Below are 16,227 nucleotides of genomic sequence, written 5' to 3'. Positions count from 1 at the left end.
CTAAATGCTTGTGTTCTTAGCTCCAATAGTGTACTAATATCTAACAATTCATAACAATAAACACACATCTAAAAGTAAAAGAATGGAATTAAGAATATCATCAATATTAGGATGTTGGAGCCCGGAGTATAAATATATATATATACATGATGGAATGTATAGACGTTATAAACATAATGAACAGTATGCGGATAGAATATGTAGTATATCTGAAGAATATGAATTGTAGAATTGTATATATACAGCAATAGTTTAATAGGATGGACTTGACTAGAATACAGTATATACATATGAAATGAGTAAAACAGCATGTAAACATTAGTAAAGTGACCAGTGTTCCGTTATTAAAGTGACCAGTGTTCCGTTATTAAAGGGACCAGTGTTCCATTATTAAAGTGACCAGTGTTCCGTTATTAAAGTGACCAGTGTTCCATTATTAAAGTGACCAGTGTTCCATTATTAAAGTGAGCAGTTTTCCGTTATTAAAGGGACCAGTGTTCCATTATTAAAGTGACCAGTGTTCCATTATTAAAGGGACCAGTGTTCCATTATTAAAGTGACCAGTGTTCCATTATTAAAGGGACCAGTGTTCCATTATTAAAGGGACCAGTGTTCCATTATTAAAGGGACCAGTGTTCCATTATTAAAGGGACCAGTGTTCCATTATTAAAGGGACTAGTGTTCCATTATTAAAGGGACTAGTGTTCCATTATTAAAGGGACCAGTGTTCCATTATTAAAGGGACCAGTGTTCCATTATTAAAGGGACTAGTGTTCCATTATTAAAGGGACCAGTGTTCCATTATTAAAGTGACCAGTGTTCCATTATTAAAGGGACCAGTGTTCCATTATTAAAGTGACCAGTGTTCCATTATTAAAGGGACCAGTGTTCCATTATTAAAGGGACTAGTGTTCCATTATTAAAGGGAGCAGTGTCCCATTATTAAAGGGACCAGTGTTCCATTATTAAAGGGACCAGTGTTCCATTATTAAAGGGACCAGTGTTCCATTATTAAAGGGACCAGTGTTCCGTTATTAAAGTGACCAGTGTTCCATTATTAAAGTGGCCAGTGTTCCATTATTAAAGGGACCAGTGTTCCACTATTAAAGTGACCAGTGTTCCATTATTAAAGTGACCAGTGTTCCATTATTAAAGGGACCAGTGTTCCATTATTAAAGTGACCAGTGTTCCATTATTAAAGGGACCAGTGTTCCATTATTAAAGGGACCAGTGTTCCATTATTAAAGGGACCAGTGTTCCCATTATTAAAGGGACCAGTGTTCCATTATTAAAGGGACCAGTGTTCCATTATTAAAGGCACTAGTGTTCCATTATTAAAGGGACTAGTGTTCCATTATTAAAGGGACCAGTGTTCCATTATTAAAGGGACCAGTGTTCCATTATTAAAGGGACTAGTGTTCCATTATTAAAGGGACCAGTGTTCCATTATTAAAGTGACCAGTGTTCCATTATTAAAGGGACCAGTGTTCCATTATTAAAGTGACCAGTGCTCCATTATTAAAGGGACCAGTGTTCCATTATTAAAGGGACTAGTGTTCCATTATTAAAGGGACCAGTGTTCCATTATTAAAGGGACCAGTGTCCCATTATTAAAGGGACCAGTGTTCCATTATTAAAGGGACCAGTGTTCCATTATTAAAGGGACCAGTGTTCCATTATTAAAGGGACCAGTGTTCCATTATTAAAGGGACTAGTGTTCCATTATTAAAGTGACCAGTGTTCCGTTATTAAAGTGACCAGTGTTCCATTATTAAAGTGGCCAGTGTTCCATTATTAAAGGGACCAGTGTTCCATTATTAAAGGGACTAGTGTTCCATTATTAAAGTGACCAGTGTTCCGTTATTAAAGTGACCAGTGTTCCATTATTAAAGTGGCCAGTGTTCCATTATTAAAGGGACCAGTGTTCCACTATTAAAGTGACCAGTGTTCCATTATTAAAGTGACCAGTGTTCCATTATTAAAGGGACCAGTGTTCCATTATTAAAGTGACCAGTGTTCCATTATTAAAGGGACCAGTGTTCCATTATTAAAGGGACCAGTGTTCCATTATTAAAGTGACCAGTGTTCCATTATTAAAGGGACCAGTGTTCCATTATTAAAGGGACCAGTGTTCCATTATTAAAGTGACCAGTGTTCCATTATTAAAGGGACCAGTGTTCCATTATCAAAGGGACCAGTGTTCCATTATCAAAGGGACCAGTGTTCCATTATTAAAGTGACCAGTGTTCCATTATTAAAGGGACCAGTGTTCCATTATTAAAGGGACCAGTGTTCCATTATTAAAGGGACCAGTGTTCCATTATTAAAGTGACCAGTGTTCCATTATTAAAGGGACCAGTGTTCCATTATTAAAGGGACCAGTGTTCCATTATTAAAGGGACCAGTGTTCCATTATTAAAGGGACCAGTGTTCCATTATTAAAGGGACCAGTGTTCCATTATTAAAGGGACTAGTGTTCCATTATTAAAGGGACCAGTGTTCCATTATTAAAGGGACCAGTGTTCCATTATTAAAGGGACTAGTGTTCCATTATTAAAGGGACCAGTGTTCCATTATTAAAGGGGCCAGTGTTCCATTATTAAAGGGACCAGTGTTCCATTATTAAAGGGACCAGTGTTCCATTATTAAAGGGACCAGTGTTCCATTATCAAAGGGACCAGTGTTCCATTATTAAAGTGACCAGTGTTCCATTATTAAAGGGACCAGTGTTCCATTATTAAAGGGACCAGTGTTCCATTATTAAAGGGACCAGTGTTCCATTATTAAAGTGACCAGTGTTCCATTATTAAAGGGACCAGTGTTCCATTATTAAAGGGACCAGTGTTCCATTATTAAAGGGACCAGTGTTCCATTATTAAAGGGACCAGTGTTCCATTATTAAAGGGACTAGTGTTCCATTATTAACGGGACTAGTGTTCCATTATTAAAGGGACCAGTGTTCCATTATTAAAGGGACCAGTGTTCCATTATTAAAGGGACCAGTGTTCCATTATTAAAGTGACCAGTGTTCCATTATTAAAGGGACCAGTGTTCCATTATTAAAGTGACCAGTGTTCCATTATTAAAGGGACCAGTGTTCCATTTTTAAAGGGACCAGTGTTCCATTATTAAAGGGACCAGTGTTCCATTATTAAAGGGACCAGTGTTCCATTATTAAAGGGACCAGTGTTCCATTATTAAAGGGACCAGTGTTCCATTATTAAAGGGACCAGTGTTCCATTATTAAAGTGACCAGTGTTCCGTTATTAAAGTGACCAGTGTTCCATTATTAAATTGGCCAGTGTTCCATTATTAAAGGGACCAGTGTTCCACTATTAAAGTGACCAGTGTTCCACTATTAAAGTGACCAGTGTTCCATTATTAAAGGGACCAGTGTTCCATTATTAAAGGGACCAGTGTTCCATTATTAAAGGGACCAGTGTTCCATTATTAAAGGGACCAGTGTTCCATTATTAAAGGGACCAGTGTTCCATTATTAAAGGGACCAGTGTTCCATTATTAAAGGGACTAGTGTTCCATTATTAAAGGGACTAGTGTTCCATTATTAAAGTGACCAGTGTTCCGTTATTAAAAGGACCAGTGTTCCATTATTAAAGTGACCAGTGTTCCATTATTAAAGGGACCAGTGTTCCATTATTAAAGGGACTAGTGTTCCATTATTAAAGGGACCAGTGTTCCATTATTAAAGGGACCAGTGTTCCATTATTAAAGGGACCAGTGTTCCATTATTAAAGGGACCAGTGTTCCATTATTAAAGGGACTAGTGTTCCATTATTAAAGTGACCAGTGTTCCGTTATTAAAGTGACCAATGTTCCATTATTAAAGTGGCCAGTGTTCCATTATTAAAGGGACCAGTGTTCCACTATTAAAGTGACCAGTTATCCATTATTAAAGTGACCAGTGTTCCATTATTAAAGGGACCAGTGTTCCATTATTAAAGTGACCAGTGTTCCATTATTAAAGGGACCAGTGTTCCATTATTAAAGTGACCAGTGTTCCATTATTAAAGGGACCAGTGTTCCATTATTAAAGGGGCCAGTGTTCCATTATTAAAGGGACCAGTGTGCCATTATCAAAGGGACCAGTGTTCCATTATTAAAGTGACCAGTGTTCCATTATTAAAGGGACCAGTGTTCCATTATTAAAGGGACCAGTGTTCCATTATTAAAGTGACCAGTGTTCCATTATTAGTGACCAGTGTTCCATTATTAAAGGGACCAGTGTTCCATTATTAAAGTGACCAGTGTTCCATTATTAAAGGGACCAGTGTTCCATTATTAAAGTGACCAGTGATTCCATGTCTATGTACAAGGGGCAGCAGCCTCTAAGGTGCAGGGGTGGTATCTGGCTAGTGACATTGACTATGTTCACTGAGCACGTACCCTTGTAGGGCCCCTTTTGTTGAGGATCAGCGTAGAGGAGGTGCTGTTTCCTACCTTCACCACCTGGGGGCGGCCCGTCAGGAAGTCCAGGACCCAGTTGCACAGGGCAGGGTCGAGACCCAGGTCCTCAAGCTTTATGGTGTTGAAGGCTGAGCTATAGTCAATGAACAGCATTCTGGTGTAGGTATTCCTCTTGTCCAGATGGGATTGGGCAGTGTGCAGTGTTATGGTTATTGGACCTATGGGGGTGGTATACAAACTGAAGTGGGTCTAGGTGACAGGTAAGGTGGAGGTGATATGATCCTTAACTAGCCTCTCAAAGCACTTCATGATAACAGAAGTGAGTGCTACAGGACGATAGTCATTTAGTTCAGTTACCTTTGCTTTCTTGGCTACAGGAACAATGGTTGACATTTTGAGGACAGCGGGGGGACAGCAGACTAGGATAGCGAGAGATTGAATATGTCTGTAAACACTCCAGTCAGCTGGTCTGCACATTGCTCTGAGGACGTGGCTAGTGATGCCGGGTTAACAAGCATAAACGTCTTACTTACGCCGGGTTGGGAGAACGAGAGGCTCGGGGGACTGTGTTCTTCATAAAGCGGACGAAGAAGGTGTTTAGCTTGTCCGGGAGCAAGACGTCGTGGCTGGTTTTCCTTTGTAATCTGTGATTGTATTGGCGTCCCTGTCACATACGTCTCGTATCTGAGCCGTTGAATTACGACTCCACTTTGTCTCTGTCCTGATGTTTTGCCTGTTTCATTGCCTTATGGCGGGAATAACTACACTGTGTGTATTCAACCATATTCCCAGTCACCTTGCCATGGTTAAATGCAGTGGATTGCGCTTTCAGTTTTGCGCGAATGCTGCCACCTATCCACGGTTTCTGGTTTGGGTAGGTTTTAATAGCCACAGTGGGAACAACATCCCTTATACACTTCCTGCTGAACTCAGTCACCGTGTCAGTGTACTTTGCGGAAGAATGTTATTCTCAGAGACTACCCGCAACATATCCCAGTCTGCACGATCAAAACAATCTTGAAGAATGGATTCAGATTGTTCAGCCCGGCGTTGTATGGACCTTAGCACGAGTACTTCCTGTTTGAGTTTCTGCCTATAGGAAGGGAGAAGCAGAATGGGAGGGCGGGGGAGGGCCATTTAGCCATCCCGGAAGGGAGAGTAAGAATGGTCGAGTGTTGTTGAGCTCTGACTACTACAGCCAATGTGTTGATAGAATTCCGGTAGCGTTTTCATCATATTTGCTTTGTTACCCATGTTGTTTTAGGTTACCCTCCTGTCTCAGGTTGTAGTTCTTTACTGTCATGTTGTTTTCACTGTCTCAGGTTGTAGTTCTTTACTGTCATGTTGTTTTAACAGTCTCAGGTTGTAGTTCTTTACTGTCATGTTGTTTTAACAGTCTCAGATTGTAGTTCTTTACTGTCATGTTGTTTTAACTGTCTCAGGTTGTAGTTCTTTACTGTCATGTTGTTTTCACTGTCTCAGGTTGTAGTTCTTTACTGTCATGTTGTTTTAACTGTCTCAGGTTGTAGTTCTTTACTGTCATGTTGTTTTAACAGTCTCAGGTTGTAGTTCTTTACTGTTATGTTGTTTTAACAGTCTCAGGTTGTAGTTCTTTACTGTCATGTTGTTTTCACTGTCTCAGGTTGTAGTTCTTTACTGTCATGTTGTTTTAACAGTCTCAGGTTGTAGTTCTTTACTGTCATGTTGTTTTCACTGTCTCAGGTTGTAGTTCTTTATGTTACCATGGTGTTGTGTGTTATGTTACCGTGGTGTTGTGTGTTATGTTACCATGGTGTGTGTTATGTTACCATGGTGTTGTGTGTTATGTTTCTGTCAAGCAGGTGAAATGCTGTAAGTACTGGCCGGACGACACAGAGATCTACAGAGACATCAAGGTGACCCTCATAGAGACGCAGCTACTGTCAGAGTACGTCATACGGACCTTCGCTGTCGAGAAGGTGAGACTGGCTACTACTGATACATCACACACTCTCTCTCACACACACACACACACACACACACACACACACACACACACACACACACACACACACACACACACACACACACACACACACACACACACACACACACACACACACAGACTGTGAATAATGTGAGACTGCTACTAGGTACAGTAATTACATTACTACAATTACTACATATCCACACTACCGTTACTATGTAGAATACAGCTGTGCATTGGACGTGCATTTGATGTGCTAGTGTGGAGTGGGGATGGTGTTGTTTGAATACTTCTCTCTGTGGTATCCTGTTGAACACACAGGACGAGAGGGAGGCGGGCCATGTTAACAGAAGATCCAATAGAGAGTTGGATCTGTTTGATGCTAATCAAACACGTGCCGCAGGGGTGCCCCAGCGCCAGTTCTCTAAGGGCAAACAGAAGTTGATTGAAGTCCAGGGTAATTCAGTGTGTATTTGACTGTATGTTTTTCCCTCCCTCCTCCAGAGAGGAGCCCATGAGATCCGGGAGATCCGTCAGTTCCACTTCACAGGGTGGCCGGACCACGGGGTGCCCTACCACGCTACTGGCCTCCTGGGCTTTGTACGTAGGGTGAAGGCCAAGACGCTCACCATTGATGGACCCATGGTCATCCACTGCAGGTGGGAATGTCTGGAGGGACTCGACTCCTCTCTGTCTCCTCTCTGTCTCCTCTCTGTCTCTTCTCTGTCTCCTCTCTGTCTCCTCTCTGTCTTCTCTCTGTCTCCTCTCTGTCTCCTCTTTGTCTCCTCTCTGTCTCCGCTCTGTCTCCTCTCTGTCTCCTCTCTGTCTCCTCTCTGTCTCCTCTCTGTCTCCTCTGTCGTATTCTGTCGTATTCTGCCTCCTCTGTCTCCTCTCTGTCTTCTCTCTGTCTCCTCTGTCTCCGCTCTGTCTCCTCTCTGTCTCATCTCTGTCTCCTTCTCTGTCTCCCTTCTCTGTCTCCTCTCTCTGTCTCCTCTCTGTCTCCTTTTGTCTCCTCTCTGTCTCCTCTTTTGTCTCCTCTCTGTCTCCTCTCTGTCTCCTCTCTGTCTCCTCTCTGTCTCCTCTTTGTCTCCTCTCTGTCTCCGCTTGTCTCATCTCTGTCTCCTCTCTGTCTCCTCTCTGTCTCATCTCTGTCTCCTCTCTGTCGATTCTGTCGATTCTGCCTCCTCTCTGTCTCCTCTCTCTCTGTCTTCTCTGTCTCCTCTCTGTCTCCTCTCTGTCTCCTCTCTGCCTCCTCTCTGTTCCTCTCTGTCTCCTCTCTGTCTCCTCTTTGTCTCCTCTCTGTCTCCGCTCTGTCTCCTCTCTGTCTTCTCTCTGCCTCCTCTCTGTCTCCTCTCTGTCTCCTCTCTGTCTTCTGTCTTGTCTCTGTCTCCTCTCTGTCTCCTCTCTGTCTCCTCTCTGCCTCCTCTCTGACTCCTCTCTGTCTCCTCTCTGTCTCCTCTCTGCCTCCTCTCTGTCTCCTCTCTGCCTCCTCTCTGTCTCCTCTCTGTCTCCTCTCTGTCTCCTCTCTGTCTCCTCTCTGTCTTCTCTCTGCCTCATCTCTGCCTCCTCTCTGTCTCCTCTCTGTCTCTCTCTGTCTCCTTCTCTGTCTCCTCTCTGCCTCCTTCTCTGTCTCCTCTCTCCTCTATGTTCCTCTCTCTGTCTCCTTCTGTCTTGTCTCTGTCTCGTTCTGTCTCATCTCTGCCTCCTCTCTGTCTCCTCTCTGTCTCCTCTCTGTCTCATCTCTGCCTCCTTCTCTGTCTCCTCTCTGTCTCCTCTCTGTCTCCTCTCTGTCTCCTCTCTGTCGTATCTCTGTCTCCTCTCTGTCATATTCTGTCTCCTCTCTGTCTCCTCTCTGTCTCCCTCTCTGCCTCCTCTCTGTCTCCTCTCTGTCTCCTCTCTGTCTCCCTCTCTGTCTCCTCTCTGTCTCCTCTCTGCCTCCCTCTGTCTCCCCTCTGTCTTCTGTCTGTCTCCTCTCTGTCTCCTTCTGCCTCTCCTTCTCTGTCTCCTCTGTCTCCTCTGTCTCCTCTCTGTCTCATCTCTGTCCCCTCTCTGTCATATTCTGTCTCCTCTGTCTCTCTCTGTCTCATTCTGTCCCCTCTGTCATATCTCTGTCTCCTCTCTGTCTCCCCTCTGTCTTCTGTCTGTCTCCTCTGTCTCCTCTCTGTCTCCTCCTCTGTCTCCTCTCTGTCTCCTCTCTGTCTCCCTCTCTGTCTCATCTCTGTCCCCTCTCTGTCATATCTCTGTCTCCTCTCTGTCTCCTCTCTGTCTCCTCTCTGTCATATCTCTGTCTCCTCTCTGTCTCCTCTCTGTCTCCTCTCTGTCATATCTCTGTCTCCTCTCTGTCTCCTCTCTGTCATATCTCTGTCTCCTCTCTGTCATATCTCTGTCTCCCCTCTGTCTTCTGTCTGTCTCCTCTCTGTCTCCTCTCTGTCTCCTCTCTGTCGTATCTCTGTCTCCTCTCTGTCATATCTCTGTCTCCTCTCTGTCTCCTCTCTGTCTCATCTCTGTCTCCTCTCTGTCTCCTCTCTGTCTCCTATCTGTCTCCTCTCTGTCATATCTCTGTCTCCTCTCTGTCTCCTCTCTGTCATATCTCTGTCTCCTCTCTGTCTCCTCTCTGTCTCCTCTCTGTCATATCTCTGTCTCCTCTCTGTCTCCTCTCTGTCATATCTCTGTCTCCTCTCTGTCTCCTCTCTGTCTCCTCTCTGTCATATCTCTGTCTCCTCTCTGTCTCCTCTCTGTCTCATCTCTGTCTCCTCTCTGTCATATCTCTGTCTCCCCTCTGTCTTATGTCTGTCTCCTCTCTGTCTCCTCTCTGCCTCCTCTCTGTCTCCTCTCTGTCTCCTCTCTGTCTTCTCTCTGTCTCATCTCTGTCCCCTCTCTGTCATATCTCTGTCTCCTCTCTGTCTCCTCTCTGTCTCCTCTCTGTCTCTTCTCTGTCTCCTCTCTGTCTCCTCTCTGTCTTCTCTCTGTCTCCTCTCTGTCTCCTCTTTGTCTCCTCTCTGTCTCCGCTCTGTCTCCTCTCTGTCTCATCTCTGTCTCCTCTCTGTCTCCTCTCTGTCTCATCTCTGTCTCCTCTCTGTCGATTCTGTCAGATTCTGCCTCCTTCTGTCTCCTCTCTGTCTTCTCTGTCTCCTCTCTGTCTCCTCTCTGTTTCCTCTCTGTCTCCTCTCTGTCTCCTTCTCTGTCTCCTCTTGTCTCCTCTCTGTCTCCGCTCTGTCTCCTCTCTGTCTTCTCTCTGCCTCCTTCTCTGTCTCCTTCTCTGTCTCCTCTCTGTCTTCTCTGTCTTGTTCTGTCTCCTCTCTGTCTCCTCTCTGTCTCCCTTCTCTGCCTCCTGTCTGTCTCCTCTCTGCCTCCTTCTCTGTCTCCTCTCTGCCTCCTCTGTGTCCTCCTCTCTGACTCCTCTCTGTCTCCCTTCTCTGTCTCCTCTCTGTCGATTCTGTCTCCTTCTCTGTCATATCTCTGTCTCCTCTCTGTCTCCTCTCTCTGTCATATCTCTGTCTCCTCTCTGTCTCCTCTCTGTCTCATCTCTGTCTCCTCTCTGTCTCCTCTCTGTCATATCTCTGTCTCCCTCTGTCTTCTGTCTGTCTCCTCTCTGTCTCCTCTCTGCCTCCTCTCTGTCTCCTCTCTGTCTCCTCTCTGTCTCCTCTCTGTCTCCTCTCTGTCTCCTCTCTGTCATATCTCTCTGTCTCCTCTCTGTCTCCTCTCTGTCTCCTCTCTGTCATATCTCTGTCTCCTCTCTGTCTCCTCTCTGTCTCCTCTCTGTCATATCTCTGTCTCCTCTCTGTCTCCTCTCTGTCATATCTCTGTCTCCTCTCTGTCATATCTCTGTCTCCCCTCTGTCTTCTGTCTGTCTCCTCTCTGTCTCCTCTCTGTCGTATCTCTGTCTCCTCTCTGTCATATCTCTGTCTCCTCTCTGTCTCCTCTCTGTCTCATCTCTGTCTCCTCTCTGTCTCCTCTCTGTCTCCTATCTGTCTCCTCTCTGTCATATCTCTGTCTCCTCTCTGTCTCCTCTCTGTCTCCTCTCTGTCATATCTCTGTCTCCTCTCTGTCTCCTCTCTGTCTCCTCTCTGTCATATCTCTGTCTCCTCTCTGTCTCCTCTCTGTCTCCTCTCTGTCTCCTCTCTGTCATATCTCTGTCTCCTCTCTGTCTCCTCTCTGTCTCCTCTCTGTCATATCTCTGTCTCCTCTCTGTCTCCTCTCTGTCTCATCTCTGTCTCCTCTCTGTCATATCTCTGTCTCCCCTCTGTCTTCTGTCTGTCTCCTCTCTGTCTCCTCTCTGCCTCCTCTCTGTCTCCTCTCTGTCTCCTCTCTGTCTTCTCTCTGTCTCATCTCTGTCCCCTCTCTGTCATATCTCTGTCTCCTCTCTGTCTCCTCTCTGTCTCCTCTCTGTCTCATCTCTGTCTCCTCTCTGTCATATCTCTGTCTCCTCTCTGTCTCCTCTCTGTCTCCTCTCTGTCTCATATCTGTCTCCTCTCTGTCTCATCTCTGTCCCCTCTCTGTCATATCTCTGTCTCCTCTCTGTCTCCTCTCGGTCTCCTCTCTGTCTTCTCTCTGTCTCCTCTCTGTCTCATCTCTGTCTCCTCTCTGTCGTATCTCTCTCCTCTCTGTCTCCTCTCTGTCTCCTCTCTGTCTTCTCTCTGTCTCCTCTCTGTCGTATCTCTGTCTCCTCTCTGTCTCATCTCTGTCTCCTCTCTGTCTCCTCTCTGTCTCCTCTCTGTCTCTTCTCTGTCTCCTCTCTGTCATATCTCTGTCTCCTCTCTGTCTCCTCTCTGTCTCCTCTGTCATATCTCTGTCTCCTCTGTCTCCTCTCTGTCTCATCTCTGTCTCTTCCTCTGTCTCCTCTCTGTTCCTATCTGTCTCCTCTGTCATATTCTGTCTCCTCTCTGTCTCCTCTGTCTCCTCTCTGTCATATCTCTGTCTCCTCTCTGTCTCCTCTCTGTCTCCTCTCTGTCATATCTCTGTCTCCCTCTCTGTCTCCTCTGTCATTCTCTGTCTCCCTCTCTGTCTCCTTCTCTGTCTCCTCTCTGTCATATCTCTGTCTCCCTCTCTGTCTCCTCTCTGTCTCATCTCTGTCTCCTCTGTCATATCTCTGTCTCCTCTGTCTTATGTCTGTCTCCTCTCTGTCTCCTTCTGCCTCCTCTGTCTCCTCTGTCTCCTCTCTGTCTTCTCTGTCTCATCTCTGTCCCCTCTGTCATATCTCTGTCTCCTCTCTGTCTCCTCTCTGTCTCCTTCTCTGTCTCTTCTCTGTCTCCTCTCTGTCTCCTCTCTGTCTCCTCTCTGTCTCCTCTCTGTCTCCTCTTTGTCTCCTCTCTGTCTCCACTTGTCTCCTCACTGTCTCATTCTGTCTCCTCTCTGTCTCCTCTCTGTCTCATCTCTGTCTCCTCTCTGTCGATTCTGTCGATTCTGCCTCCTCTCTGTCTCCTCTGTCTTCTCTCTGTCTCCTCTCTGTCTCCTCTCTGTCTCCTCTGCCTCCTCTCTGTCTCCTCTCTGTCTCCTCTCTGTCTCCTCTTTGTCTCCCTCTGTTCTGCTCTGTCTCCTTCTCTGTCTTCTTCTGCCTCCTCCTCTCTGTCTCCTCTGTCTCCTCTCTGTCTTCTGTCTTGTCTCTGTCTCCTCTCTGTCTCCCTCTCTGTCTCCTCTGCCTCCCTCTCTGTCTCCTTCTCTGCCTCCTCTCTGTCTCCTCTCTCTGCCTCCTCTCTGTCTCCTCTCTGTCTCCTCTCTGTCTCCTCTCTGTCTCCTCTCTGTCGTATCTCTGTCTCCTCTCTGTCATATCTCTGTCTCCTCTCTGTCTCCTCTCTGTCATATCTCTGTCTCCTCTCTGTCTCCTCTCTGTCTCATCTCTGTCTCCTCTCTGTCTCCTCTCTGTCATATCTCTGTCTCCCCTCTGTCTTCTGTCTGTCTCCTCTCTGTCTCCTCTCTGCCTCCTCTCTGTCTCCTCTCTGTCTCCTCTCTGTCTCCTCTCTGTCTCCTCTCTGTCATATCTCTGTCTCCTCTCTGTCTCCTCTCTGTCTCCTCTCTGTCTGTCTCCTCTCTGTCTCCTCTCTGTCTCCTCTCTGTCATATCTCTGTCTCCTCTCTGTCTCCTCTCTGTCTCCTCTCTGTCTCCTCTCTGTCATATCTCTGTCTCCTCTCTGTCTCCTCTCTGTCTCCTCTCTGTCATATCTGTCTCTGTTCTCTTCTCTGTCTCCTCTCTGTCATATTCTGTCTCCTCTCTGTCATATCTCTGTCTCCCCTCTGTCTTCTGTCTGTCTCCTCTCTGTCTCCTCTCTGTCGTATCTCTGTCTCCTCTCTGTCATATCTCTGTCTCCTCTCTGTCTCCTCTCTGTCTCATCTCTGTCTCCTCTCTGTCTCCTCTCTGTCTCCTATCTGTCTCCTCTCTGTCATATCTCTGTCTCCTCTCTGTCTCCTCTCTGTCTCCTCTCTGTCATATCTCTGTCTCCTCTCTGTCTCCTCTCTGTCTCCTCTCTGTCTCCTCTCTGTCATCTCTCTGTCTCCTCTCTGTCTCCTCTCTGTCTCCTCTCTGTCTCCTCTCTGTCATATCTCTGTCTCCTCTCTGTCTCTTCTCTGTCTCCTCTCTGTCTCCTCTCTGTCTTCTCTCTGTCTCCTCTGTCTCCTCTTTGTCTCCTCTCTGTCTCCGCTCTGTCTCCTCTCTGTCTCATCTCTGTCTCCTCTCTGTCTCCTCTCTGTCTCATCTCTGTCTCCCTCTCTGTCGATTCTGTCGTATTCTGCATCTCTGTCTCCTCTCTGTCTCCTCTGTCTCCTCTCTGTCTCCCTCTGTCTCCTCTCTGCCTCCTCTCTGTCTCCTGTCTCCTCTCTCTCCTCTCTGTCTCCTCTTTGTCTCCTCTCTGTCTCCGCTCTGTCTCCTCTCTGTCTTCTCTCTGCCTCCTCTCTGTCTCCTCTCTGTCTCCTCTCTGTCTTCTGTCTTGTCTCTGTCTCCTCTCTGTCTCCTCTCTGTCTCCTCTCTGCCTCCTCTCTGTCTCCTCTCTGCCTCCTCTCTGTCTCCTCTCTGCCTCCTCTCTGTCTCCTCTCTGTCTCCTCTCTGTCTCCTCTCTGTCTCCTCTCTGTCGTATCTCTGTCTCCTCTCTGTCATATCTCTGTCTCCTCTCTGTCTCCTCTCTGTCATATCTCTGTCTCCTCTCTGTCTCCTCTCTGTCTCATCTCTGTCTCCTCTCTGTCTCCTCTGTCATATCTCTGTCTCCCTCTGTCTCTGTCTCTGTCTGTCTCCTCTCTGTCTCCTGTCTCTGTCTCCTCTCTGTCTGTCTCTGTCTCCTCTCTGTCTCCTCTCTGTCTCCTCTCTGTCTCCTCTCTGTCTCCTCTCTGTCTCCTCTCTGTCTCCCTCTCTGTCTCCTCTCTGTCTCCTCTCTGTCTCCCCTCTCTGTCTCCTCTCTCTGTCTCCTCTCTGTCTCCTCTCTGTCTCCTCTGTCTGTCTCCTCTCTGTCTCCTCTCTGTCTCCTCTCTGTCATCCTCTCTGTCTCCTCTCTGTCTCCTCTCTGTCTCCTCTCTGTCATATCTCTGTCTCCCTCTGTCTTCTCTCTGTCTCCTCTCTCTGTCTCCTCTCTGTCTTCTCTCTGTCTCCTCCATCTGTCTCCTCTCTGTCTCCTCTGTCTCATCTCTGTCTCCTCTCTGTCTCCTCTCTGTCTCCTATCTGTCTCTGTCTGTCATCTGTCTCCTCTCTGTCTCCTCTCTGTCTCCTCTCTGTCATCCTCTCTGTCTCCTCTCTGTCTCCTCTCTGTCTCCTCTCTGTCATATCTCTCTGTCTCCTCTCTGTCTCCTCTCTGTCTTCTCTCTGTCTCCTCTCTCTGTCTCATCTCTGTCTCCTCTCTGTCTCCTCCCTCTGTCTCCTCTCTGTCATATTCTGTCTCCTCTCTGTCTCCTCTCTGTCTCATCTCTGTCTCCTCTGTCATCCTTTCTGTCTCTCTCTGTCTCCTCTCTGTCTCCTCTCTGTCTCCTCTCTGTCTCCTCTGTCTCCTCTCTGTCTCCTCTCTGTCTCCTCTCTGTCTCATCTCTGTCCCCTCTCTGTCTCCTCTCTGTCTCCTCTCTGTCTCCTCTGTTCTCCTCGCTGTCATATCTCTGTCTCCTCTCTGTCATCTGTCTCCTTCTCTGTCTCCTCTCTGTCTCCTCTCTGTCTCATTCTGTCTCCTCTCTGTCTCTTCTCTGTCCTCTCTGTCTATCTCTGTCTCCTCTCTGTCTCCTCTTTGTCATCTCTGTCTTCTCTCTGTCTCCTCTGTCTCATCTCTGTCTCCTCTCTGTCGCCTCTCCCCTCTGTCTCCTCTCTGTCTCCTCTCTGTCTCCTCTCTGTCTTCTCTCTGTCCCTCCTGTCGTATTCTGTCTCCTCTGTCTCCTCTCTGTCTCCTCTCTGTCTCCCTCTCTGTCTCCTCCTCTGTCTCTTCTCTGTCTCCTCTCTGTCATATCTCTGTCTCCTTCTCTGTCTCCCTCTCTGTCTCCTCTCTGTCTCCTCTCTGTCTCCTCTCTGTCTCCTTCTCTGTTCCCTCTCTGTCATCCCTTCTCTGTCTCATCTCTGTCTCCTCTCTGTCTCCCTCTGTCTCTCTCTGTCATATTCTGTCTCTCTCTCTGTCTCCTCTGTCTCCTCTCTGTCTCCTCTCTGTCATATTCTGTCTCCTCTCTGTCTCCTCTCTGTCTCATCTCTGTCTCCTCTCTGTCTCCTCTCTGTCTCCTCTCTGACTCCTCTCTGTCTCCCTCTCTGCCTCCTCTCTGTCTCCTCTCTCTCTCTGTCTCATCTCTCTGTCTCATCTCTGTCCCCTCTGTCTTCTCTGTCTCCTCTCTGTCTCCTCTCTGTCTCCTCGCTGTCTCATCTCTGTCTCCTCTCTCTGTCATATATCTCTGTCTCCTCTCTGTCTCCTCTCTGTCTCCTCCTCTGTCTCCTCTCTGTCTCCTCTCTGTCTCCTCTCTGTCTCCCTCCTCTGTCATATCTTCTGTCTCCTCTCTGTCTCCTCTCTGTCTCCTCTCTGTCTCCTCTCTGTCTCCTCTGTCCTCTCTGTCTCCTCTCTGTCTCCTCTCTGTCTCCTCTGTCTCCTCTATGTCTTCTTCTCTGTCTCCTCTCTGTCTCCTCTCTGTCTCCCTCTCTGTCGATATCTGTCTCCCTCTGTCTCCTCTCTGTCTCCTCTCTGTCTCCTCTCTGTCTCCTCTCTGTCTCTCTCTGTCTCCTCTCTGTCTTCTCTCTGTCTCCTCTCTGTCTCCTCTCTGTCTCCTCTGTCTCCTCTCTGTCTCCTCTCTGTCTCCCTCTCTGTCTCCCTCTCTCTGTCTCCTCTGTCTCATCTCTGTCTATCTCTGTCTCCTCTCTGTCTCATCTCTGTCTCCTGTCTCCTCTCTCTGTCTCATCTCTGTCTCCTCTCTGTCTCCTCTCTGTCTCCTCTCTGTCTCCTCTCTGTCTCCCTCTGTCTTTCTCCTCTCTGTCTCATCTCTGTCTCCTCTCTGTCTCCTCTCTGTCTCCTCTCTGTCTCCTCTCTGTCTCCTCTCTGTCTCCTCTCTGTCTCCTTCTCTGTCTCCCTCTCTGTCTCCTCTCTGTCTCCCTCTTCCTCTCTGTCTCCTCTCTGTCTCCTCTCTGTCTCCCTCTCTGTCTCCTCCTCTGTCTCCCTCTCTGTCGTATCTCTGTCTCATCTCTGTCTCCTCTCTGTCTCCTCTCTGTCTCATCTCTGTCCTCTCTGTCTCCTCTCTGTCCTCTCCTTCTGTCTCCCTCTCTGTCTCCTCTCTGTCTCCTCTCTGTCTCATCTCTGTCTCCTCTCTGTCTCCTCTCTGTCTCCTCTCTGTCTCCTCTGTCTCCTCTCTGTCATATCTCTGTCTCCTCTCTGTCTCCCTCTCTGTCTCCTCTCTGTCTCCTCT

At 47.1% G+C, this 16,227-nt stretch overlaps 1 pseudogene; it reads left to right on the top strand.

Moving 5' to 3' along the window:
- The window catches only part of LOC127907536 (receptor-type tyrosine-protein phosphatase mu-like), an 830,490-nt pseudogene that overhangs the window by 789,956 nt on the left and 24,307 nt on the right, over positions 1–16,227 (top strand).

The sequence above is a fragment of the Oncorhynchus keta genome, chromosome 15 (genome assembly GCF_023373465.1).
Source record: "Oncorhynchus keta strain PuntledgeMale-10-30-2019 chromosome 15, Oket_V2, whole genome shotgun sequence".
Classification (NCBI taxonomy): Eukaryota; Metazoa; Chordata; class Actinopteri; order Salmoniformes; family Salmonidae; genus Oncorhynchus; species Oncorhynchus keta.
Note: the sequence above shows the minus strand (reverse complement) of the source record. Positions and strands in the feature narration are given on the sequence as shown.